Here is a 27,576-nt window from a genome sequence, read left to right as displayed (position 1 = left end):
GCTCTTGGGATAGGAGGTAATGGGTGCAAATGCAATGGAGACACAATAGCCATCACTATTTTCTTCTTTAATAAATCCCAAATAATGTCTTGGGTTCTGTAAAATAAGATGTAGAATGAGTGATCTGGCACACCTAACCAAAATGAATAAGTGGAATTAGGTAACCCCAGCCCCTGTGACTTTCCAAATTCAGATTAATATTTTTGGTTAAAGATGCTCTGGACTCACAGAGTTCTAAGAAACCTTAAAGTTATCTAGTCTACATATAGGAGCTGCATGGTTGTCCTGTGTCATTCCTCATCCTTAGGTCCATGACAGACATTGTTAGTCACAGAGCTCTAGCCTGCTTTCAGACATTTATTCTCATCACAGAGGTGGTCCAGGCAGTCTCTAGCAATGATACGGAGCTGACACTCAAGACAAAAGTCATTTGCCATCCCTGATCTATGCCCAACTTATGCATTTTACACATGGAAAACTGAGGGCCAGAGAAGGGAAGAATCTGCCCTAAGTCACACAGTGAATCAGTGTTATTTGTGGAAAGCTAAATAAAGGGCCTAGAATTCTTAGAAATGTCTAATAAAGGGGGGGCTGCGTGGCCCAGTCGAGTGCCTGACTCTTGATTTCAGCTCAAGTCATGATCCCAGGGTCATGGGAATGAGCCCCACATCAGACTTCACCCTGAGCGTGGAGCCTGCTTAAGATTTCTCTCTCTCTCTCTCTCTCTCTCTCTCTCTCTCTCTCTCTCTCTCTCTCTCCCCCTCTGCCCCTCTCCCCCACTCGCATGGTCTCTCTCTGTCTCTAAAATAAAAATTTTTGAAAATTAAAAAAAAAGGGTCAAATAAAAAATAGGTCACTGCTGACTTACCTATTGTGCTGTGTTTGTTCTCTCTTTCTGTTTTCTAAATTCATCAAACTGTTTCTCTAAGTTTTGAGGGCTTTTTTTCTAATATAAAAGCAATATATCTCTACAGAAATAGAAATAAAACAAAAACCCACTCAAAAGCAGCACTCACACATAAACTATTATAAGCCAAGGTCTGTAGACCTTTTCTACATGCATCTACACATTTACCCATATATCTATATTTTTATGTTTTAAATCAAGTTTCCTTTGTAGAGCTCCTGGTCACAAGAAGCACTACTTCAGGTCATACCTTCAATTGGGTCCATATTTTACGTATTGTTTTGTGACCTGCTTTGAGTAAATGTTCATCAGTTATAGGGGTGCCTGGGTGGCTCAGTTGGTTAAGCATCTGACTTTGGCTTAGGTCATGATCTTGTGGTTCTTGGGTTTAAGCTCTGCTTTGGGCTCTGTGCTGACAGCTCAGAGCCTGGAGCCTGCTTCAGATTCTGTGTCTCCCTTTCTCTCTGCACCCCTGCTCAAAAATAAACATTAAATTTTTTTTTTTGTCAAATGTTCATCAATTATAATGTCTAAATACACATGTTGTTAGATGTTTAGACTATTACCAATTTTTTTGCGAGTCAAATATTCACTCCCTTTGCTCACAAACTAAATTGTTTTCTTAATTTTTTTTAATGTTTATTTATTTTTGAGACACACACACACACACACACACACACACACACACACACAACAGGGAAGGGGCAGAGAGAGAGGGAGACACAGAATCCGAAGCAGGCTCCAGGCCCTGAGCTATCAGTACAGAGCCCGACACAGGGCTCAAACACACGAACTGTGAGATCATTACCTGAGCCGAAGTCGGACACTTAAACAACTGAGCCAGCCATGTGTCCCCTAAATTGTTTTCTTAAGGGCAAATACATTTTAAAGGATTTGACACACATTGACAAATTGCTCTCCAATAAAGCTGGAAGCAGGAGGCCAGCAGTGTCTCTAAAGTACATGTTTTTTTGTTTGTTTGGTTGGTTTTTGTTTTATTTTTTTAGCAACTTCACTAACACAAGATCTCATTATTTTTGTTGTTATTTTATTCTCCTGTATGTATGCTTTGTGTAAAAAGATTGAGTGTGGAATTTCCAAAGGTAAAACCACACTTTACAGTTCCCAGGGTAAGAGGCGTGACTGAATACATAAAAATGAATTAACAGTTACTGAACATTAACAAAGTGAGGGGCATCATAAGGTTCACAACAACCTATCTTGTAGGGGAAGTTCATAAGGGTTGAGCAACATGTCTGATGCTACCTGGGACCAAGCTTGGGTAAGTCTGGCCTGCATACCAACCCCTTTGCCATGTTGCCTCCACATAGTCACTACAAATAAATATTTACATGGGTTGATTGATTATGTTCCTCTGGTAAGACAGACCTGAGCAACTCAGAAAGGAGTAGCCATAAAAATAGGCCAAAAACACAATATTAGTTCTCCTAGTCAGTCCTGACTGGAATAGCCCCAATGGATTTCAGCAATGTTTAAGCTGGGTTTGAGGGTATGACCTGAGGTAATATTTTTATTAAGGATTTCTTATGACTGGGAACTCAAAGAAGGAAGCTTGAATTATCCCATATAAAAATATAGCCACTCAAGATTATCAGTGGCATTTCCTTTTTATAGTGTTTGGTGCTAATAATAACTCCAAACTCCTCAACCCAACTTTCCAGCTTTTTAAAAGAACAGTACTTAGGAGAATATCTGAACACTTGTGAGTGGCGGGATTTATTCCATCCAGCATTTCCTGTGGCTTCTCTGGAAAAAGCAAAGGGCTTGGAAGTTGGTGGCTACATACAGTTTCTGTGCTGCCCCAGGGACATGGTGAGGGGTCCCTGGCCACAGAACGAGAGCCAGAGAGAAAGGCTGCTAAGAAAGCAAGGTGGGGATGTGAGGTAGGAGGAGGGGAGAGGCATGAGGGTTTCTATGGAGAACTCAGAACAAGTCAGAATATCTATCTTCAGTTCCAGGGAGCTGAGTAGGAAAAATAGGCCCCTTTCTCCATATTGTTGTCCTTTGGGCAGCTCTGTTCCTGTCAGACCAGCACTTGGTGTCTGACAGGACCTGAGGAGCGATTGTGACCTCTAAGAGTATGAAAGGTCTTGTCAAAGCAGGGAGTGATTTTATAAACTAAAATGTTCTCCTTAGGTTTCCAGCCCTTGTCTACTTCAATGTCTTCCGCACCATGTCTACCCATGGAGGCTCTCTCCCTGCTGCACAGGCATGTTTCAAGGCTCTCTCATTTTGAAAAAATAATTCTTGGAGATGTAATTTACATATAATAACATGTCTCCATTTTAAGTACACATACAGCTCGATAAATTTTGACGAATGGGTGCACCCATACGACCACCACAGTCAAGATGTAGAACACCCCTATCACCTCAAAAAACTCTTACTTGCCCCTTCCAGCCAATCTCCTCCCTCAACCCCCACTCTAGAACACCACTGATCTACTTTCTATCACTGAAACTTGACACTTCCAGAATTTCACATAGATTGAATCATAGTGCGTGTAGTATCTTGGTCATGACTTCCTCCCTTGGCATAAAGTTTTTGAGATGCATCAGTGTTGTTGGATATATCAATAGTTCTTTTTCACTGCTGAGTAATATACCAGGATACATGGATATACCACAATCTGTCTAGCCATTTGAGTTTGCTTCTTTTGATTATTATGAATGAAGTTGCTGTGCACAGTCACATCAAAATCTTTTTGTGGGCATATGCATTCATTTGTCTTGGGTGAATATCTAGGAGTGCAATTGCTGGGTCACAGAATAAGTAACTTAATGTGGTCTCAAGCAGTATCTCATAGTGCTTTTAGTTTGCATTTCCCTGCTAACTGATCATGTTGAATATCTTTTCACGTGCTTGCTGGCCATTCATATATCACCCTTTCTGAAGGGTCTGTTCAAATCTTCTGCCCATTTGTCTTTGAGTTACCTTCTCCTAATTGACCTTTCAGGGTTCTTTTTATATTCTGCTTACAAGCCCTTTATCTTTTGCTTTGCAAACATTTTCTCCCATATTGTGGCTCACCACTTGAGTTTCTTAATAGTGGCTTTCAAAGTTCTGGTGTTTCAAAGTGCAAAGTTTGGTTTGGTTGGTTTGGTGAAGTCCAGTTTATCAGCTTTTCCTTTAATGGTTTAAACTTTTCTGTCCTGTCCATGAAATCTTTGCCTACCTCAAGGTTGTGAATATTTCCTCCTATTATTTCTTCTAGAAGTTTGTAGTTTTAGTTTTGCTCTTAGCTCTATGATTTATTTTGAAGTAATTTATGTATATACTGTGAGGTAGAGGCCAAGACCTCCTCCCCACCCCCGCTTTTTGTTCCCATATAGATATCCAGTTGTTACATAAATGTGGGTTTGCTTCTGGTTCTGCTACTAATTTCATGACTTTGGACAAAGATTTCAGGCTCCATTTCTTTATCTGTAAAACGGGATGATAGTGTTTTCTTCTTTGGCACTTTATTTTCCTTTAAAGAATATGTACACAAGACTTGTCATTGTTCTTGGCACAGTAGGTCATAACTGTGAACTGTTAATGTTTCTGGTCTGAATACTAACATCGATTATATGTACAAAGCTATTTCCCATTTACAAAGCACTTTTGCATATGTTTGGTATGATCTGATCCCATTCCTCCATGTCAGGCTTTAAGACCCCTAAGAGAAAGAACTGCTAAAGGGTAATCCTTACATCTGTGCTCAGTAGAAGTTGGAACTGTGATTTCCTGAAGGGCAGAGGGTTGTGTCTGCTCTACTTTGCATTCTTTCCCAGTACCTAGATTGGGCTGGCTACGCACACTAAGTGCTCGATGGTAGTGTCATTTCATTTAGTGGGACAAGAAGTTATCTAAGTGCTTCTTGAAATCAGTCATGTTTCCAGTCTTTTCTCTCATCTCTTTTCCTCTGCAGAGATCTCATGGGTTCTGAACCAGCTTTGGTGATCAGCCCATGACTCCCACATCCCACCTTTTGCCTGGCTTGCTTCAATTCTGTTTCCAACAACCTCACCCTCAAAAAGCTTAAAACCACATTCATCAGTGCTATCCTAATCAAAACTTTGTTGGTCACAGAAGCAGAAACTCACTCAAGTTAGTTCAGGTAGAAAGCAGTATTTATTGAAAGGCTGCATGGGGACAACCATACAAGTGAAGGGGTGGGGGGAAGCAGGAGGGCTTGAAGGACAGCTTGCTTGACTTGTGTGACCAAGGAGAGCCCCATAGAATAAAAGCATTTGAAATGAGGTCTGGCTGTGTTTGAAAGGTGAACATAGTGTGAGAGGTCTTTTCCAGTAGATGAAACACCTTAGATATAAAGGCAGGAAGTTAGGAACGTGCTAGTTATTCTCAAATATTACTTGGCATTTTGGTTATTTGTGAATCCAACTCTTCTTCCCAACTGCATTCTGAATATGAATGTAATATTATATTTCTTCAGAACAAAATAATAATAAAAAGATCACCACCACCATCATCATCATCACCACCATGAGAACTATTTATTTAACATTTATGTACTAGGTACAGTGCTAAGTGGTTTTCCATATATTTTTTTTCCTAATCCTCAAAATGTCTTTGAAATGATATAGCTGAGGAATTTGAGGCTCAGGGAAAGTATGTTCTTTAACTTAACCAAAGTGATTACTTAAAAGACACAGGGGAAAGACTGGAATCCAATCCCGGTCTGCCTGTTCCCAAAGTTCCTTACTCTTGAAGCTGAAGGCTTCTTTTTTTTTTTTTTTAATTATTTTTTAATGTTTATTTATTTTGAGAGACAGAGCATGAGTGGGGGAGGGGCAGAAAGACAGGGAGACACAGAATCTGAAGCAGATTCCAGGCTCTGATGTCAGCAGAGATGGCCGACGTGGGGCCTGAACTCATGAACCGCGAGATCATGACCTGAGCCGAAGTTGCATGCTCAACCGACTGAGCCACCCAGGCACCCCAAAAGCTGAAGGCCTCTTAAGAACACGGTTTTGGGGTGCCTGGGTGACTCAGTCGGTTAAGCATCTGACTTCAGCTCAGGTCATGATCTCAGGATTCGTGAGTTTGAGCCCCTGTGTCGGGCTCTGTGCTCACAGCTCAGAGCCTGGAGCCTTCTTCAGATTCTGTGTCTCCCTCTCTCTCTGCCCCTCCCCCATTCATGCTCTGTCTCTCTGTCTCTGTCTCTCTCTCTCTCTCTCTCTCAAAATTAAACTTAAAAAAAAAAAAAAAAAGAACATTGTTTCAACTCCTGACTTGTTTGTTGAATGAAAAAGGCTCCATGTGATTGATATTGGAAATTTACCCCCCACCCCTTCCAAATCATCTATAACTATTAAACTGTTTGTGCAGGCCTAACCTAAAGATCTTTGGTGATGACTTTGTCCATCATGAAGTTTTATGGCTCTTTGAAAAAGATGGAAAATCATTCTTTCTTCTGACAAGTCCTTCTTCAAATGGGATCTTAATCCTCAAACCTTGTAGGAATATTGACACTGGAACAAAGTCATTGCTCACTCCCAGTTAGCACTGTGAATCTTTGCGCAAACTGCTTTCTTTAAACTTATTTCCTTGGTTAGCTTTCTCCATAGAGAACTTGGTTACAGAGAACTTATGGGAAGGGCTTTCTAACTGATACTGATCAGTAAGCTTCAAGAGACCAGGAGGAAATGACGGGCTTAAGTGGCTCCTGGCGACCCTCCCTGAGCCAAATGCACTTTCTTTCTTTTCTTTTTCTTTTTTCCCTAATGTTTATTTATTTATTTTTGAGAGAGAGAGAGAGAGAGCACAAGGTAGGGAGAGAGAGGGAGACATAGAATCCGAAGCAGGCTCCAGGCTCTTGAGCTGTCAGCACAGAGCCTGCCATGGGGCTCAAACTCACAAACTGTGAGATCATGACCTGAGCCAAAGTTGGCTGCTTAACCAACTAAGCCACCCGGGTGCCCCAACTGCACTTTCAAGATATCTTTAACAGTGGCTTTTCAATCCCAGGTCCCTTTTCAGAGAAAAAGATTACCTTGTGCATTTGTTATGCTCTCTTTGAGATGGAATCTTTGGACCAGCAAGGGAAACCCTCTCATCTCTAATCTGTGAATCATGATCCCCTTATACTATTGAAATTACTCACAGTCTGTAAAAGAGGAAGTGTGCCTGTGGAGAAGGATCCTGGCCCAGGAAGTAGTATGAATCATTCCAATGTGGTATACAAGGCACCACCCACTGTTGGCGTCAAATCCCAACTCTGCTCTGCCCTTGGCATCCCCTCCCACTGCCTACTCTGGTGATTTGTCTAACACACAGTCTCATAAACATAGCTCCAAGTTGGTTGCTAAGAGTAACTGTTTGCATCTGGATTACTCTTTGTAGTTAGCGCGTCATTTTGAATCATTTATCGATCCACCCATCTTTTCATTCATTCAGTAAAAACGTACTTGGCAATAATAATAATATTATAGGCCCACCATGGAACAAGCATTGTGCCAGACAGAGAGATTATAGTGATAATCAAAAGAATCATATGGTCATGGTCACTGCCATCATGGTGTTGGTAGTCCAGGACAGTGTTTTTTGTTTGTTTAAACACAATTCAGTGAAATTCAATTGAATTGTTACGTAAAAGGTATTTCTTACTGAGGATTATGGCCAAAAACATGGAAACACATTGGTTTAGTGGAGGTTATTCCTCTAACTATCCTTCTCACAGCCACTGGAGAATTCATGGAGTCTCATGCAGAAGAGAGAAAATATTATTACTATTCTTGCTTGTAATAATATTCATCAGGCATTATACCTTGCAAGGGAAGCAAAAGTTATCAAACACTTCTGTCCTTGCCTTCAATCCTTTTGGGGCTCCCCATCACCCACAGGATGAAGGCTCAACAGCTTAGCCTAATACAGCAGCCACTTCTGGATGATCCGGTTTCTATCTCTCTGGCTCCCTTTTCCATTGTTCATACCACTTCCCTTCATCCTCTTCAAATGCCCTCCTTAACCCAGCTGCCTGGAAACACCTCACCTTTGAACACTCAGGTTAGGTGTAACTTCCTCTGTGCCTTTGCCCTGTTCCTTCAGGCAAAACTGACAGCTTCTTGTTTGGTCTTTCACTGTCACTTTTCTTATTCCCCTTTTTCTTCTGATTATGGCACCCCCTTTTCTTTGGGAAGCCCCCCTCCCCCATGTGGTGCTGATGACAGGCAGGACTCATAGGATGGGCTCATGATGCTGGCCTAGAACCTCATATTCTGAATATTGCAATTGGTTCAAGGATGGTATATAACCCAAGCAAGGCCAGTTACAGTTTGTGAGCCCTTTGTGTTGAGATAGTTCAAGTTGGGTCTCTAAATAGTCATGAATATACAACGTCTAACTTTATAGCACCCTTACTTGTCTAAAGCCTATCTCCTTCTACCATACCATAAATTCCTTCAAGGCAAAGACTGTTCTTTGACTTAAAAAAATTTGTATGTGTATGAATTTGTGTGTTCATAAAAGTAGGAAAAGTAGGAAATCAGTGGGTGATTTGCTGTAGAAAAATTTAAAAACACACAAAAACGTTGCTAAGCCCTTGTAATCCTTCCTCTTCTATTTTAACAATTTTTATAGCGCAGATACACACAAAACTCACATTTTACACAAATAGAATATAAATGAACATATGACTTTATAACTCATTTTTTTCACTTAAGTGATATATTGTGAAAACTTTTCCATGTAAATTAATCCTCGTGATTTTTCTTGGCCATTTATTATTCCTAGTCAGATGGAAAATGTGTCATGGCCTATTCATCAAAACTTAGGTGCTTTCTATTTCTCACTATTATAAAAAAAAATTGCAGTGTCTATTTTATGCCAAAGATGACACTGCAAAGAACAGTCTTTTCAAGAAATGTTGCTGGTCAATAAGATAACCATACAGCAGGTGTATTAGTTATCTATTGCTGTTTAACAGCAATAACAGTTTAACCACTAACTTGCATTTTAATGCAATGTACACATGTTATCTCAAAGTGTCTGTAGACAAGAGTTTAGACAAGGCTTAACCAGGCCCTCTGCTTAAGGGTCTCACAAAGTTGCAATCAAGGTGTTGGCTAAGGCTGCAGTATTATCAGAGGTTCAACTGGGGAAGGATCTGCAAATCAAATTCATGTGGTTATTGGCAGAATTTAATTCCTTCCAGGCTACCAAACTGAGGACCTCAATTTTCTGCTGTTAGCTTGAGGCTAACAGCACTTCCTTACTGCATGCCTCTCTCCATGGAGTAGCTCAGAGAGTAGTTGGGTGTTACAATTTTAAGTAACATAATCATGTACACAAAATCACATACATCCTGTCACCTTTGCTATATTTTATCAGTTAGAAGCAATTCACAGGTCCCACCCAGACTCATGAGGAAGAGGTTACACAAGAACATAAGCACCAGTATGGGAATCATGGGGACTGCCCTAGACTCAACCTCAGTGAGTTTCCCAAACTTTCTTGATACATGGCACCTTTAATGTCCCAGAAATTTTCTTTTCGTGGCACCTTTAGGCCAAAAGAAATACCTAACAATTTTTTTTTGTTAAGTAGTTAGATCCAAACAAGTTAGTAAGTACTTATATCCTAACAATTTAGTAATCATTTGAAAGATAGTACATATAATTTGAAAGAAAAAATAATATTTTATTTTATTTTTAAGCAACCACAATATTTACTAATGGATTTATGCTCCTGTGGGCCCTACAGGTCTTAATGGGCCTTGGAATCAGACTGAACACCATTATTCACATCTCCTGATTTCAAGAGGTATTTACTTGTATCACAGAACTTCAAAAAACCCAGCTTTGCAAAAATATGTCATGGAAGGGAATGTAGTACGATTTAATGCTGAAACTGAACTACTTCAAGTTAATAGTTTAGTATCCAACAGATGTCACTGTGCTTCTCTCAAAAAATGCAAAATATCTCATGGCACCCCTGTGAATTCACTATAGCTCCCAAAGATGACTTGGTATGGCCATATGGAAAAATTTCCTTGACCTTTACGTTATACCATAAACAAAATCAATTTCTAATAGATTACAGATCTAAAGGTAAAACGAAAACGTAAAGCTTTCAGGGGAAGAACATTTTTCTGATCCTGGGGTACTGCACAATTTCTTGAATAGTATTTAAAAAGTACTAAACATAAAAAATTGACAAATTTAACAATATTAATATATGAATTTCTTTTTTTAAAAATATTTTTAAGGTTTACTTATGTTTGAAAGAGAGACAGAGCATGAGCAAGGGAAGGGCAGAGAGAAAGGGAGACACAGAATCTGAAGCAGGCTCCGGGCTCTGAACTGTCAGCCCAGAGCCCGACGAGGGGCTCAAACCCACGAACTGTGAGACCATGACCCCAGCCAAAGTCAGACACTTAACCAACTGAGCCACCCAGGCTCCCTAATACAAGAATTTCTTTTCATCAAGTGAGTGAAAAGGCACTTTATAAGGTGGAATAAGGTATCTGTATACATATATCTGGCTAATAGCTTGTAGCCAGGATGTTTAAAGAATGCCTACAAACCAATAAAAAAAAAAGACTACTCAGTAGAAAAACAGGAAATAGACTTGAACACACTCTTCAGAAAAGAGGATATCCAAGACCAATAATCGTATGAAGAAGTTTTCAACCTCATTAATCATCAGGGAAATGAAAATTGAAATCACAGCTCGATACTGACACACCCACCAGATGGCTAAAATTTTTAAAAGTGTTATCAAGGATGTGAACAAACCAGAACTCTCTTATAAAGCTGGTGGGGTGTAAACAGGTACAATCGTATTGTTAAACTGTTTAGCACTATCTACTAAGGTGGATCATTCTTGGGTATATACCCCAAGGAAATGCAGATATTTATTAACCAAAATATGTTCACAACAGCACTGTTTATAATAGTCTGAGACTGGAAACTACCCAAATGTCTATAAATAGCAGAATAGATAAATAACTAGTGGTACCTTCCCATAATGGAGTACTATATAGAATAAGCAACTTATAACTACATAAATAATGTGGAATCTCACAAAAGAAGCCATTCCAACTGTCCCCCACCTTTCCCTACTCCCACAAGGTAAACCACATACTGTGTGATTCCATTTATATAAAATACAAAAAAGGTAAAATTAGTCTATACTGTTAGAAGTCAGACTAAAAGTTCCCCTTGGTGGGAAGGGGATCTGAGAGCAGAAAGGAGGAAAAGAGGGCTTCTGGAGTGCTGGTCATGTCTTTTCTTTCTTTCTTTTTCTCTTTCTTTCTTTCTTTCTTTCTTTCTTTCTCTTTCTTTCTTTCTTTCTTTCTTTCTCTTTTTCTTTCTTTCTCTCTTTCTCTCTTTCTTGTTTTATTTATTTATTTATTTATTTATTTATTTATTTATTTATAAATATAATTTATTGTCAAATTGGCTTCCATAAAAAATACGGAAGCTTCACGAATGTGCGTGTCATCCTTGCGCAGGGGCTGTGCTGACCTTCTCTGTGTTGTTCCAATTTTAGTATATGTGCTGCCCAAGTAAGCACCATATCTTCCTTCTTGATCTGGGTACCAATCATCTGTGTTTCAGTTGTGAAAATAGTTGAGTGGTATCCTTATTATCTGTGCATTCAATACATGCATGTATTTTGTACATCAATCCAAAGTTGAAAAAATGTTTCAGTGAACATCCTTGTAGTGATGTTTTTGCAGATATCTCTGTTTCTTTCTCTTTTGACCGAATTCCTAGATGTGGGATTGCTAAATGAAATGGTATGAACATTTTTACAGCTTACAATACATCTTGTCAACTTGTCAGGGACTGCTTTTATTTATCTTGTCTCCCTGTGCCTAGCACCAAGCCACTGACTAATTGACGTGACCAAATGAATAAATGACGGACTTCTTTCAATTCCTTGAATGAAGCAGACTTTTTCAAGACTAAGAGCAGTTCCTATTTGCTCTTCCCAGAAATCTCTTCTCCCTGTTCGTCATACTGCTGCTGACTGTCAGCTTAAAAGACACTCAAATAAGAGGCTTCCCTAACCATGCTGTCTAAAGTAGTCCTCCATTCTTATTCTGTCTTAGCTCCTCTTGTTTACCAATCTCAATGCATAATTATTATATCTGATTTATTCTCCCACTGGACTCTAAGTACCACGAAGATAGGAATGATGTATGTCTTGTCCACTATTTTAACCCCAGCACCTACCTAGCATAGTGCCTAGGATGGAGAAGGCCTTTATGTTAGGCATTTTTGGCCACAAGGGACAAACTCCTAACTCAGATGGACTTAACCAAAGAAGAAGAAGAAGAAGAAGAAGAAGAAGAAGAAGAAGAAGAAGAAGAAGAAGAAAATTTTTTGGTTCATGTAATTGAGAAATTCAAGGGGTATAAATAAACAATTTCAGACATGCCTGGATCCACAGGTTCAAATAATATTATTAGGCCAGGTTGTTTCCTTACATAGTAGCAAAAGAACTCCTCACCAGCCCCAAACGTACATGGCTAACCATCTCTGAAGAAAAGGAGGAAACTTTCTGATAGGCCTGTCAAGAGTCTTGGGGAGGATTGTCCAGCTCAGGGACACATACCCACCACTGAGCCAAGCTCAGTGGGGATGGAGGCAGAGTTCTATACCCAGGTCTTGGTTCCTTGACTGTCTCTGAGGGGCTGGATGGGTGGCAGCGGAGTCTCTGTCCCATCCAAACCACAAGCGCTGATGTGGAGAGGTGTAAGACCACCGGGGGCTAACTTAGTTGCCTAACTCCCAGTCCAACTTACCACTTGATTAGCTGCAGGGACTCAGCTCTCTCAGTGGGTGTATGCAGCCATTAACTGAAACCAGGCAGCTGAGACCTAGAAGTAATTGAGCTATTTTCCAGCTAAGTGGGGCCAGCTAAAATTAAGTGCTTCCTTGAACTTTGATTGCCATTTTTAATTAGGCAGTATATTGGCATTCCCTGAATGCCTTCTCCCTTTCCAATTTATTTGGGATTTAGGTGGAGGTCTGCCCTCTGTAACAAAACATAGGGGTAGAATTTGTATATAACATTTTCTTTCTTCCCAGTCCTTATTCTAAACTGAGTCTGTTTATACGGTTTTCTTGATCGGCTTAAATCTCACACCCCCACCCTTAGGGTTTATTCACCTCCTTCACCTGTTTCAGTTGGATCACCCTAAAGTTGACTGAGCTAAGTGACAAATAGGGATTTTCTCATTGGTATGCAGAGGTACATCAGATACATAAACTCACTGGCAGTCTTTAGTATTCACTGCCTTGCAGACTCATCACTTTAGATTTCCAATTTGGCTCCTTTTTCAGGGTTTGTCCATGACCTTGAAGAAGTCAATTCCCTCTTTCTGGACCTTGGTAGCTCTAGCTATAAAATGAAATAATTACCTCGTCTGCTGAATAAGATGATTTCTGAAGATGATCTCTGATCCCGGAATTACCTTTCCCTGCCTCTCCTTTGTAATCTGGTGATGAGAAGGTTACCGTTAAATGTGAGGTGGCTTCGGGATCAGCCACATGATTTGTGGATTCCCATACGAAATGAAAATGTAGGTCCCCCTTTTCCAAAAAGTATCAAGAATTTCAAGATAGCAACAGCAGAGCATTTAGCCAAGTATGGGGTCCTTCTGAGAGTGGGATCCTGTGCAACTGCCTGGGTAGCACTTCCGTGAAGCCAGCCATGGATGCTGGAATTAATTAGATAGGATTAACCAACCATGCTGACGCCCCTCCTCAAAATTCTGCATTATATGTCCACTGTCTTTTGCAAGGATAGAAAAATTAAATAAAATAAATGAGTGATGTGGGCTGGGGGTGGTGGTGACTGTGACAAAACGGAGAGAACAAATATTCTCCCTAAAAGGAGCAGCTAATATTGTCCACCAATTGTCATCATGGGAGAATTTAGGCTTATTACTGTCCAATCTTTTAATGTTTGAAAAGAAGCCAGGGTCAGGATAAAAAACCAAAAAACCAAAACAAACAAACAAACAAAACCTCCTGATTTTTCTTAAATGTTTATTTTTGAGAGAGAGAGAGAGAGAGAGAGAGAGAGAGAGAGAAAGCATGAGCAGGGGAGGGACAGAGAGACACACACACACACAGAATCCAAAGCAGATACAGAATCTGTCAGCACAGAGCCGAATGTGGGGCTCGAACCCACAAACCGTGAGATCATGACCTGAGCCAAGACCAAGACTGGGATGCTCAAACAACTGAGCCACCCAGCCGCCCCCTGATTTTTTTTTTAATGTTGGTAACTGTTGAGAAAAATTATCTAAAATTTGGAAATGAGGCAAAAGGATAATTGCAATTTCTTTTAATGGCATCTGAGAGCAGTGGTTCTGAAAATGTACTTTCCAATCAACAGCATTAGTATCACAAGGCATTAGCATACACATGCTTATATATAAGTAGCATGAATAAAAGCAATGATGCAAAGGACAGGAGGGAGAAATTGAGATTATTTTGTTCTTATAAGGTACTCACAGTACCCTTGAAGTGGTATAGTGTTATTTGAAAGTGGACTTGGATTAGCTGTGGTATATTACAAACTTTTTTAAAAAGTTTAAAAAAGGGAAGTATAATCCATATGCTAAGAGAGAAAATGGAGTCATAGAAGATGTTCGAATAAAACCACAAAAGGCAGAAAAAGAGTGGAAGACAAAAACAAGAACAAACAAGGACAAGTAGAAAACAATAACAAATATAATAGATATTTATCCAACTATATCAATAATCATGTGGAATGTCAATAGTCTAAATGCACCAATTAAAAAAAGAGAGAGAGAGAGATTGTCAGGGCGGATAAAAAAAGACCCAATTACATGTTGTGTACAAGAAACTCACTTTAAATATAAAGAGTTATACATGAAAAGTTAATGGATGAAGAAAAATATACCATGCTAACAATGTTCAAATGAAAGCAAGAGCAGCTATATTAAATTCAGAGAGAGAGTAGATATCAAACCAAGGAAAGTTACTGGGGATAAAGTAGGGCATTACATAATGATAAAGGGGTCAATATTTCAAGAAGACATAACAATCCTTAATATGTCTGTACCTAACAACAGAGCATCAAACTATGTAAGGCAAAAACTAATAGAATTGCAAAGAGAAATAGATGAAACCACTATTATAGTTGGAGACTTCAACGCCCCTCTATCACAAAGGGACAGATTCAACAGGCAGAAAATCAGTAAGGATATAGTTGAACTCAACAACACCATCAATCAACTGGATATAATTGACATCTATAGACTAGTTGATCCAACAATAACAGAAAACATATTTTCCTCAAGATCACATAGAACATTCTTCACTATAGGCCATATTCAGAGCCATAAAACAGATCTTAACAAGTTAAAAAGAATAGAAATTATACCATGTCAGCTCTCAGACCATAACAGAATTAAACCAGAAAGCGATAACAAAAGGATAAATGGAAAATTTCAAAATACATGAAGATTAAATAATACACTTCTAAATAAGACATGGGTCAAAGAAGAAATCTCAAGAATAATTTGATACTATTTTGGGTTAAATAAAAATGAAAACCAGCTCATGAAATTTATGAGGTATAGTGAATGTAGTGCATAAATGGAAATTTATTGAATGTGTATATTAGAAGGAAGAAAATTAAAAAATAGTAATTTAAGCATCCACCTTATGAAACTAGAAAAAGATGAGTAAATTAAATACAAAGTAAGCAGAGGAAAATAAATAATAAAAATTAGAGCAGAAATCTATGAAAATGAAAACAAGAAATCAATACACAAAGTCAATTAAGCCAAAACTGGTTATTTGAAAAGATCAGTAAGTCAGTAAGCCTCTAGCCAGGTTAACTATGAAAAGAATACCGAAGACACAGATTACTAATATCTGAAGCAAACGAAGGGAGGGGCAGCTGGGTGGGTCAGCTGCTTAGGCATCCAACTCTTTTTTTTTTTCAACGTTTTTTTATTTATTTTTGGGACAGAGAGAGACAGAGCATGAACGGGGGAGGGGCAGAGAGAGAGGGAGACACAGAATCGGAAACAGGCTCCAGGCTCCGAGCCATCAGCCCAGAGCCTGACGCGGGGCTCGAACTCACCGACCGCAAGATCGTGACCTGAGCTGAAGTCGGACGCTTAACCGACTGCGCCGCCCAGGCGCCCCAAGCATCCAACTCTTAATCTCAGCTCAGGTCTTAATCTCAGGATCGTGAGTTCAAGCTCCACATTGGGTTTTCCACTGGGCATGAAGCTTACTGAAAAAGAAAGATTTTAAAATAAGAAAAAGAAAAGAAAAGAAAAGAAAAGAAAAGAAAAGAAAAGAAAAGAAAAGAAAAGAAAAGAAAAGAAAAGAAAAGAAAAGAAAAGAAAAGAAATGAAAGAGGGTACATCAGCACAGATGCTATGGACATTAAAAGGCTAATAAAAGAATACTATGAACAACTCTATACCCACACATTTGATAACCTAGATGAAATGGACCAATTCCTTGAAGGACCCAATTTGCCAAAACTGACACAAAAACAAATAGGCAAAGTGAATAGGCCTATATCCATTAAAAAAAATTGAATCAATAATTAATAACCTTCCAAAACAGAAAGCACCAGACGCAGATGGATTCACTGGTAAATTCTACCAAACATTTAAGGATGAAATTATACCAATTCTCTACAATCTGTTTCAGAAGATAGAAGCAGAAGAAATACTTCCTAACTCATTATATGAGGCCAGCATTACTCTTATATCAAAACCAGGTAAAGATATTATAAGAAAAGAAAACTACAGATCAAAATCTCTCATGAAAATTGATGCAAAAATTCTCAATAAAATATTAGCAAATTGAATCCAGCAATGCACAAAGAGAATTATATACAATGACCAAGTGGGGTCTCTCTCAAGTATGCAAGACTGGTTTAACACTCAAAAATCGATTAATATAATCTGTCACATCAACAGATTAAAAAAGAAAAATCACATGATCATATCAATAGATACAGAAAAAGCTTTTGACAAAATCCAACACCCATTCATTATAAAAACTCTCAGTAAACTAGGAATTTGCTTAACTTGATAAAGGAAAAAAACTAGAGCTAATATAATATCATAATATAATCATATCATATCATATCATATCATATCATATCATATCATATCATACTTAATGGTGAGAAACTTAAACCTTTTCCGCTAAGATGAGGTACAAAGAAAGGATGCACCTTCTCACCACTCTTTTGCAACATCACACAGGAAATTCTAGCTAATGCAATAAGGAAAGAAAATAAAATATGTACAGACTTGGAAGGGAGAAATAAAATTGTTTTCCTTTGCAGATGTCATAACCATCTATGTAAAAAAATCTGAAAGGCAGACCAAAAAAGCTCCTGGAACTAGTAATTTTAGCAAGGTTACGAGATATACAAGGTTAATATACAAAAGTCAATCACTTTCCTATATACTAGCAATGAACAAATGGAATTTGAAATTAAAAATTCAACATCATTTATATTAGCACCCCCCAAAATGAAATACTTAGGCATACGTTTAACAAAATACGTACAAGATATAGATGAGAAAAACTATAACCTTTGATGAATGAAATAAAAGAAGAACTAAATAAATGGAGAGAGATCCAATGTTCATGGATAGGAAGATTTACTATTGTCAAGATGTCAGTTCTTCCCTTGGAATGTCTGGGTGGCTCAGTTGGTTAAATGTCCAACTCTTGATTTCAGCTCAAGTCATGATCTCACAGTTGGGAGATCAAGCCCCATGTTAAGCCCCACATTGGGTTCTGCACTGGGCAAGGAACCTGCTTAGGATTCTCTCTCTTTTTCTCCCTCTGCCCCTCCTGTAATCACATGTGCTCTTGAAAGAAAGAAAAGAAAGAAAGAAAGAAAGAAAGTCTGTTCTTCCCAATTTAATCTATAGATTTAATGCAATCTTTATCAAAATATCAAAATATCAGCAAGTTATATTATGGGTATCAACAAAGTCACTCTAAAGTTTACATAAAGAGGCAAAAGACCCAGCATGACCAACACAATATTGAAGGAGAACAAAGTTGGACAACTTTAAGACTTACTATAAAGCTACACTAATCAAGACAGTGTGGTATTGGCAAAAGAATAGACAAATAGATCAATGGAACAGAATTAAGTTCCCAGAAATAGACTCACATAAATATAGTCAATTAATCTTTGACAAAGGAGCAAAATGCTGTACAATTGAGCAAAGATTTTTCCTTTCCACAAGTGGCACTGGAACAACTAGACAACCACATACAAAAAAAAAAAAAAAAAAAGGAATTTAGACAAAGGCCTTACATTCTTCACATAAATTAGCTAAAAATGGGTCACGGACTATGTAAATGTAAAACTAGAAAACTCCTGGAGGGTAATATAGAAGAAAACCTATATGACCTTGGGAATGAGGCAACTTTTTAGATACAACACTAAAGGCACAATCCATGAATAAGATAATTGGTAAGGTCGACTTATCAAAATTAAAAAAAAACTTTTGCTCTGTGAAAGACAATGTCATTGGAATGGAAAGATAAGGTTACAGACTGGGAGAAAATGTTTGCAAAAGACACATTTGGTAAAGGACTGTTCTCCAAAGTACACAAAGAACACATAAAATTCAACAGAAAGAAAGCAAACAGCCTGATTAAAAAATGGGCCAAAAATTTTAAGATACCTAACCAAAAAAGATATATAGATGGCTAATAAATATATGAAAGTACTTTTGACATCATATTTTATTAGAAAATGGCAAATTAAAATGAGATAGCACTACACACCTATTAGAATGGCTAAAATCCAAAACACTGACAACACCAAATGCTGGCAACAGTGTGGAGCAGCAGGAACTCTCATTCATTGCTGGTGAGAATGCAAAATGGTACAACTACTTTGGAAGACAGTTTGACAGTTTCTTACAAACTACACATACCTTTTAATTTATTTTTATTTTTATTTTAAAAACTAAACATAATCTTAACATACAGTCTACCAATCATGCTCCTGGATATTAACTCAAATGAATTCAAAACTTATGTCCGTCCACACAAAAACCTGCACATGGTATATATAGCATATTTATTCATAATTGCCCAAACTGGGAAGCAATCAAGATGTCCTTCAGATAAAGAAACTGCCGTAAACCAAAACAACACAATAGTATTCAGTGATAAAAAGAAAGGAGCTATCAAGCTATGTAAAGACATGGAGGAATCTTAACTGGATATATGCCCAGTGAAAGAAACCAATCTGAAAAGGCTACATATCATATGATTTCAAATATTTGACACTCCAGAAAAGACAAAACTATGGAGACAGTAAAAAGATCAGTGATTGGAAGTTTGGGGTTTGGGGTGAGAGATGAATAGGCAGATCACAGAGGATTTTTAAGGCAGTGAAACTGTTCGGTATGGTATTTATAATAGTGGATACATATAGTTACACATTTGCTAAAACCCGTAGAGTGTATAACACTAACACTGAACCTTAATGTAAACTATGAACTTTGGGTGATAATGATATATCAGGGTAGGCTCATAACATCAACCATAACAAACATATTACTCTGGCGGGGGCGGGGGGGGATGTCAATAGTGGGGCAGGTGGTGCATGTGTGGGGAAGGGGAGTAGTGAATTCGTTATGCTTTCTGTTCAATTTTATTGCGAACCTAAACCTTCGCTAAAAAATAAAGTTTGTTAATTTAAAACGACGTACTTCCATTAGGGTCAAGTAGGAGCAAGCAAGTATCAAAGCCTCTTTCCTAGCTGTTCTGCCAGCTGTGGAGGCAACACCCTGTGTTTCCGAGAATGGCCTGAATTCAGCCCAATTTCCAGAGTGACAAGGAGGAGATGAGAAAAAAAGGTGATTTGGCCAGGAGTTTGAAGCTGGGATGCCCTGTGAACTTGGGGCATGGTAGATCCCACAGCCACCTCAGGCAACTTCACCTCTTCAAGCCTCAGTTTGCTTATCTGTAATAATATTAGAGTAGCATAGTGGTTACAGACCATTATGGTTTCAGTGGCTCTGAAGTTCCTCATACTTCAGTTGTGAATTCAAGCTTTGTCTCCAATCTAGCAGCTTCATGAACATGCTTCTATCACCACCTTCAGTCTCAGTTGCCTCCTCTGTAGGAATATCAGCAGTACCTATGGTAGAGAGTTGTCCTAAGGATAAAATGTGATAATGCACTGGTTACACTGTATGCCTTGTGTAACCAATTATGACTATTATTATTAGGTGAACCATATTACATTGCCAAAGTTTGACCCTTTCTGATCTACAAAATCAACAATTCTGTATGCTTTAACCTTATATCTTTTATGGAACTATTATGGGCACTGAATGAGATAATACAGGCACTGTACTTGCTACCATCACATGATAGTGATTATTATTATTATCCACAATTCTGGGGACAGTACCTGGTGTTGAGAATTCAAAGGCCCAAGACACATCAAGAAACTTGATCATTCTCTGTAACTGTCATTTCATTTACTTGTCAGTTCCTATTCCCATCTCTCTTTTTCCTCACCTCCCCCTACCCTAATTGTTACAGTAGAGACCTTGTCTTAGAAATCTTTGTATTTGTAGGGGCACCTGGGTGGCTCAGTTAGTTGAGCGTCCGACTCTTGGGTTCAGCTCAGGTCATGATACCAGGATCATGGGATCAAGCCCCATGTTGGGCTCTCTGTTTCTAAAATAATAAAAAAAAATTGTTTTAAAAGAGAATCTTTGTGTTTTTAGATTCTAGCAAATGCTAGATACATAATTAACTGCTCAAGAAATGCTGTTGAATGAGTGATTCCAAGAGCTTTATGGGTTTCCCAGGGGTTGGAGGGATTTGCTTCTCCTGTGGATTACTAAGAGAAAAAAAGGAACTAAAGACTAAAATCTTGAACATAACCAAAGAACTTGAGTAAAAGACCCATTTAGGCTTTAATTGCTTCTGTCAAAATGGATCCAATAATCCTAATCTGGTCCCCTCACAGAGTACTTGAAATGCAAACGTGTTGCTGGGAAACAACACATATATTAAAATGGCTAAGATCAAAAGAACTGACAATACTAAGTCCTGCCAAGGATGTGGACCAATTGGAACTCTCATGTATTGCTGGGAGGAATGCAACACCGTACAACCACTTTTAAAAGTACTTTTTTGTAGTTTCTTATGAAGTGAAACATATTTAACCACAAGACCTAGAAATTTCACTCCTAATTATTAACCCTAGAGAAATGAAAACATAGGTTCACATAAAACTTGAATATTTATAGTGACTTCATTCATAATTGTCAAAAACTGGAAACACCCAATGTCGTTCAACAGGTGAATGGATAAACTAACTGTGGTATATCCACACAATGGAATATTACTGAACAATAAAAAGGTGGGAACTATTGATACATGCAACAACGTGGATGAATCTTAAATACATTATGCTGAATGAAAGAAGCCAGACTCAAAAAGCTAAATTCTGTATGGTTCCATTTATGTGGCATTCTGGAAAAGGTAATGCTAAAGGGACAGAAAGCCAATCAATGATTGCTAGTAGTTGGGAGTGATAGGAAGCAGGAGTGAAGTTTTGGGGGCGATCCTAATTGCAGAAGTGGTTGTTCAAACTGTATGCATTTATCAAAATTCATAGTCATGTACACTAAAAAAAATGGAGACTATTAATTATGTAAATTATACCCAAACTGGACTTTAAAAAAAGAGCTAGTTGCTGGAAAAATGGTTTACAAAGCAAAGTTGTCACTGGGCCAACATTATTCCCATAGTAAGGGCCAGTGAAGAAAATTCTCCTAAGAGCAACTTGGAAGTGTGCTGAGCCCGAATGAAACAATAACAATTAATTATTTAATTTATAATTTATCTAATTAAACATTTATGATACCTTCTAAATGCTGGTGGGACAAAAGAAGAACAAGGTATACCTCCTATTCACAAAAGGCTCACAATGTAGTGGGAGTGGGGTAAGAAAATTACAGTATAACAGGATCATTATCTTTGATAATAATTAAAGAATCAGTATATAATTAGACTCTTCACACATCACACAATTAAAAGCACAAGCTAAGCATTATACACTCCTCACCCCTGTACTTAATAGCAGTAGAATGAGGATAATAAAAACTAGCACTTACTGACTGCTTACTACGTGAGAGGTGTTATTCTAAGCAACCATTTAAGCCTCACAAAAACCCTGTGATCTAGGAACCATCATTATCACTGTCCTTTATAGATAAGGCAACAAAGTCATAGGAAAGTTTATTTTCCCATGGTCACACAGTTGTAAAGGGTAGCACAGGGATTTAAACCCTGGTATGATGGTCACCTCCTAAACATGACAGTATACTGTGGCTACAGAGAAACAGTGACCTGGGTCACTTGGACTCCCAAAATTTGGAACTGGTTGCTCTAACTCTGCCTCAGTTTCCCTAACATTGGAGGAGAGAGTCAAGCATGCAAAACTCTCTGTGTAAGACACCAGGGTAAACCACTATTCCTCTTGTGATCCTTTCCTGTGTTTACCATTTAACCCGTCCACCCCCATTACTAAACTAATATGTAATTATAAAAAATGGAAGAAGCAAAAAAAAAAAAAAAGATAAACAAAATGCAAAAAACAAACAAATAAACCTTCATCCACCCATAGTCTCACCACCTAGAGGCAAATACTCTAGCATTTTGGCACATTTCCTTCTAGTCTTTTTAAGAAATGTCTTTTATTTACATAGCTGAGATAAAACTTAAATGTAATTTTGGACCCTGCTTTTTTTCACTTAAAATCAGAGCATAAACTGTTTGTAAACGCTATTTTAAATGAATGTATAATAATCTATCATATAGATACTCTACAATTTATTAACTATTCCTTCACAGTTGGATATTTAGGTAATTTCCAATATTTTTACTATTATAAATAACACCACTATTAACATTCTAGTCCATAAATCTTGCAGATTATTTTTTTAGGATAGTTTCCCAGAAATGTAATTACTAGGTTAAATGTCAAGAATATTTTAAAGATTACATAGAGATGTAGTATTCTTTACAAATACAAATACATTCTTTACAAATAAATGGAAAGGCTTCCATGGGGTCAAAAGTCATTTGTATGTTTGTTTCTGTGTATAAGTATGGAGTTGAGGGGGTGATGAGAGACAGAATTGGGAACTTTCTCAGTACTTGGTCAGTGCAGTAACCACTTGACCTTTTGTGAGCTACTTTCCAATTGTCAGGGGCTCATGATGGTTAAATATTGATCACTGAGTGCCAGCAAATGGAAGCAAATTTCATGTACAGAGTTTGTATACCTTTTGCAAGTATATTGTCCATAGAATCAGTGAGACTTGGCACCTCAGTGTTTTTCACTGGGCAGCACCTTCACCACCATTTCGTCAAACGTTCTCATAGCTCCTGGGTGAAAGGGGTTGGAACAGCCATTACCATTCTCAGGTCATTGGTTAGAAACTGAGGCCCAGAAAGAAGTGACTTACCGAAAGTTACAGAGCTGGTTGGAGAGAGCTGGGACTAGAATTCTACTCTCATGCTTCTAGGGTAAAAGCCCCTGTTACAAACTGAATTATGTCTCCCCACCCCCCAAACCCACATCACCCATTCATGTTGGAGCCCTGACCTGCAATGTTACTATATTTGGAGACAGGGCCTATAAGGGGGTAATAAAGGTTAAAAGAAGTCATAAGGGTAGGGCCCTGATCTCCTAGGATTAGTGCCCTTATAAGAAGAGGAAGACCCGAGCTCTCTGCACACGCACAGAGAAGTAGCCATGTCAGGACACAGCAGAAGGGGGTTGTCTACAAGCAAGGAAAAGAGACCTCACCAGAAACCAACCTTGCTGACACACTGATTGTGGACTTCCAGCTTCCAGAACTGTGAGAAAATAAATTTGTGTTGTTTCAGTCACTGCATTTGTGGTATTCTGCTATGGCAGCCCTAGCAGACTAATACAGATTCTGGTATCGAGAAGTGGGGGGGGGGGGGGGGGGGGGGGGGGAAGAAGTGTGGGGGGGGTGGTTTGCCTAAAAAATGTGGAAATTGTTTCTGGAACTGGGTAATAGGGAGAGACTGGATAAGCTGTGGGGTGCATGCTAGAAAAAAAAAATCCTAGGTTGCTTTGAAGGGACGGTTGGTAGAAATTGAATGTTAAAGGCAATTCTGGTGAGGGCTGAGGAAGGAACGAGAAGAGCTATTAAAGAAAGCATCTCTTATTTTAGAGAAGACACATATCATCATGGACAGAATGTTGGTAGAACTGTGAACATTAAAGGTGATTCAGGTGAGGCTTCAGATGGAAATGCAAAACATGGGAATGGAAACTGGAGAAAGATGATCCTTATCAGGAAGCAGCAAAGAACTTGGCTAAATCGTGTTCTAGTGTTTCATGGAAAGTAGAAATTGCAAGTGATGAACTTGGAAATTTAGCTAAAGAGATTCCTAAGCAAAGTGTTGAAGGTGTGGCCTGGTTTCTCCTTGCTGTTTATAGTAAAACATGAGGCAAATGAGAGAGGCAAATGGAAGGGATTGGTAAGCAAAAACAAACCAGAGTGTGAAGATTTGCAAAATTCTCAGCCCATTCATGTTGCACAAAACAAGAGTGCATGTTCTAGGGTGTGTCTGGCAAATCACTCTGTAAGGAGGTCACCCATGCAGTGTATCAGCCATCTCAGCAGAAACCAAGAATAGAGATGGGATTTATACCAGCACAGACATTGTCAGTTTGGACCAAAGGGAACAGAGATGGGATAAAATAAAGGAAGGCTATTGGATTTCTGGGATTCTACAGGACAGGATAATAAAGCTATTTGGCTGTGAATATGCTTTATCCTTTAAGAAAAGAGGATTGACCCTGAAGGTGATTCACAGATCATCAGGGCTGCCATTCCCACTATATGCCTAAAGCATACAGCCCAGAGAGCAAGACTATTTATTTCTGGGTTTTAGAGGGTAGGCCTCCTCTTGGTTTCAGGGCTCTGGGCTGTCCCTGCTTAGTGCCTCAGGGGCAGGGCTACAGCAAAAAGCCACAGGGTGGGGCTCTGCCCCCAGCAGAGGAGGCAAGGCTACTGCCTAGTGAGGATGACACTACTGACCAAGTGGGTCCAGAAGGCAGAGCATTCCTCGAGAGGATTATTCTAGAGCTTTAAGACTTAGTGGAATTTTCCTTGCTAGGTTTTGAATTTGTCTGGGACCTATCACCCCTTCCTTCCTGTTGATTTCCCCCTTTTGGAATGGGAATATCTATCCTATACCTGTATTTTGGAAGCATGGAACTTGTCTGGTATCTAGGTAGAGAAGAATTTTGCCTCAGGATAGGTCATACTTGGAGCCTCACCCATATCTGATTTAGGTGATACTTCGATAAGACTTTGAACTTGGAACTGATGCTTGAATGGGTTAAGACTTTGGGGATTGTTGCGATGGTATGAATGTATTTTGTGTACAATGAGCACATGGATTTTGGAGGGGTCAAAGGAAAGAATATTAAGGACTGAACTGTGTCTCTGTCAAATTCATATGCTGAAGCCCAACTATCAGAGTGACTGTCTTTGGAGACAGGGCCTATAAAGAGGTAATAAAGATTAAGTGAGATCATAAGGATGGGGCTCTGACCTGATGGGATTAGTGTCCTTATAAGAAGGAAAAGAGAGGGGCGCCTGGGTGGCTCAGTCGGTTAAGCGGCCGACTTCAGCCAGGTCACGATCTTGCGGTCCGTGAGTTCGAGCCCCGCGTCGGGCTCTGGGCTGACAGTTCAGAGCCTGGAGCCTGTTTCGGATTCTGTGTCTCCCTCTCTCTGACCCTCCCCTGTTCATGCTCTGTCTCTCTCTGTCTCAAAAATAAATAAACGTTAAAAAAAAAAAATTAAAAAAAAAAAAAAAAGAAGGAAAAGAGAGAAGAGCTTGGTCTCTTCACACAAGGAGAGAAGACACCATGTGAGGACTCAGTGAGAAGGTGGCCTTCTACAGGCTGGGAAGAAAGATCTTATGGAAAACAACCAAGCCAGCATCTTTATCTTGAACTTCTAGCCCCCAGAACTGTGAAAAAAGTGTCAATCCACCCAGTCCGAGGTATTTTGTTACGGCAGCTCAAGCAGATGATTATAGCCTCTAAATACATCAATGGCTGGGGTGCCTGGGTGGCTCAGTCAGTTAAGCATCTGACTCTTGATTTGGGCTCGGGTCCTGATCTCGCCTTTCAGTTCATGGGATCAAGTCTGGAGTGGGGCTCCACACTGACAGTGTAAAGCCTGCTTGGGATTCTCTTTCTCTCCCCCTCTCTCTCTGCCCCTACCCTGCTCTCATTCTCTCTCACTCAATAATTAAATAAATAAACTTAAAAAATACATCAATGGCAAGACCATATACTTTATTTATCCCATGGGTACCTAATGGTTTTGATAGACCTACCTACTCATCACCTTCCCAATACAGAGTATTTTGTTGAGTTGTACAAACCTGGGTCTGAAGAAAGAGGTGCTGTCAAGGAACAGATGACAAGAGGTCTGAGGCTTGGTTTCTAGAACCAGGCTTTGCCAAACCTTGCCAAGGGATCTTGGGCAAGCCACTTCCCTCTGGTTATCAGTTACCCATCTATAAAATAAGGTATGCTGCATCAGACTCTGGAGTTATACACATGTGGGCTTGAATCCAGACTCTGACATTAGCTGTGTGACCTTGCACACATTACTTGGCCCCTCAGATTTAGTTTTCCCATCTCTAAAACAGGATAAGCGTTAGCCCAGGGTATTACTGGGCTAACTGAAAGATGATGTGCAGAGTCCCTGGCACATTTTAAAGGACAATACAAGTAGTTCTCTTCCTAGATTAGTTAATTAATTAATTAAGTTAATGCATGTAAAGTGGTGAGGACAGTGTCTGGCACTTGGTAAGGGCTGTATCCAGTTTAGTTACTTTTTTTTTTTCTTCTTACTTGAACAGAGAGTAGGTCCTCAGTAAGTGAGGTCCTTATTATTATTTTGGAGGCTCATCTCCCTTCATTTCTGTCCAAAGGCCTAACTCCTAAGTATAGCTAATTTCGGTTTTTCCCCAAATACAGCCCGTGGGCTTTCCCGCCCTAGTACATTTGTCTATTCCGTTTTCTCTGCGTGGTGCTCCATTTCTCCTCCTCCGGAGCTCAGATGTCTTCTCTTCTGGGAATCCTCTCTCCGACATCCCCCTCCTCCCAGTCAGAGGAATGGCTCCTAGATTTGTGTCCTGCTAAGAAAACAACTCCATATAGCACTTAGTTCTTTGTGCTCGGTGATTCGGTTAACTCTTTCAGAGCCTGCCTCCGAGAGTGGCGGCCTCTAGGGCACGGTGCTGGGTGAGTAGCCTCTGGGTGTCACCCAAGACGTCTTAGCACGGTGTGGGACAGAGGAAACGGACCCTTGTGCAGACAGGGGTCCAGTTTTAACTCCTAGAAGCCCGAGCCCCCCGACCCTCCCTAGGCCTTGCCCACCGTGAAGCCTGCCCCTCCTCGGGCTCCGACCCTCCCTCCCCCGGTCCCCATTACCTGAGCCGACCGGGCTGCCCAGGGGTCCCCCAGGCTCCTCCTCCGCGGTCCCTCCGCCCCCTCCTGGCGGGCGCGTCCCCTCCTCCACCCCGCGGCGGAGCCCTGCGGAGCTGAGGGCGGAGC

At 39.5% G+C, this 27,576-nt stretch overlaps 1 long non-coding RNA gene and 1 other non-coding gene across 2 annotated transcripts; both read right to left on the bottom strand.

Annotated features, from left to right (window-relative positions):
- Positions 1 to 11,339: 11,339 nt before the first annotated feature.
- Positions 11,340 to 11,446, bottom strand: LOC112861771 (U6 spliceosomal RNA). Its single transcript, XR_003223671.1, has one exon. It is a non-coding gene; the product is annotated as a U6 spliceosomal RNA (small nuclear RNA).
- Positions 11,447 to 16,071: 4,625 nt separating this feature from the next.
- On the bottom strand, positions 16,072 to 27,574 carry LOC147584152 (uncharacterized). Its single transcript, XR_015250057.1, has 3 exons — positions 27,454 to 27,574; positions 19,931 to 20,089; positions 16,072 to 16,162 (listed from the first exon to the last, which is right to left on the bottom strand). It is a non-coding gene; the product is annotated as an uncharacterized LOC147584152 (long non-coding RNA).
- Positions 27,575 to 27,576: the final 2 nt, after the last annotated feature.

The sequence above is a fragment of the Puma concolor genome, chromosome A1 (genome assembly GCF_028749965.1).
Source record: "Puma concolor isolate L17-30 chromosome A1, mPumCon1.1.hap2, whole genome shotgun sequence".
Taxonomy (NCBI): domain Eukaryota; kingdom Metazoa; phylum Chordata; class Mammalia; order Carnivora; family Felidae; genus Puma; species Puma concolor.
This window is presented reverse-complemented; position numbering and strand designations above follow the sequence as displayed.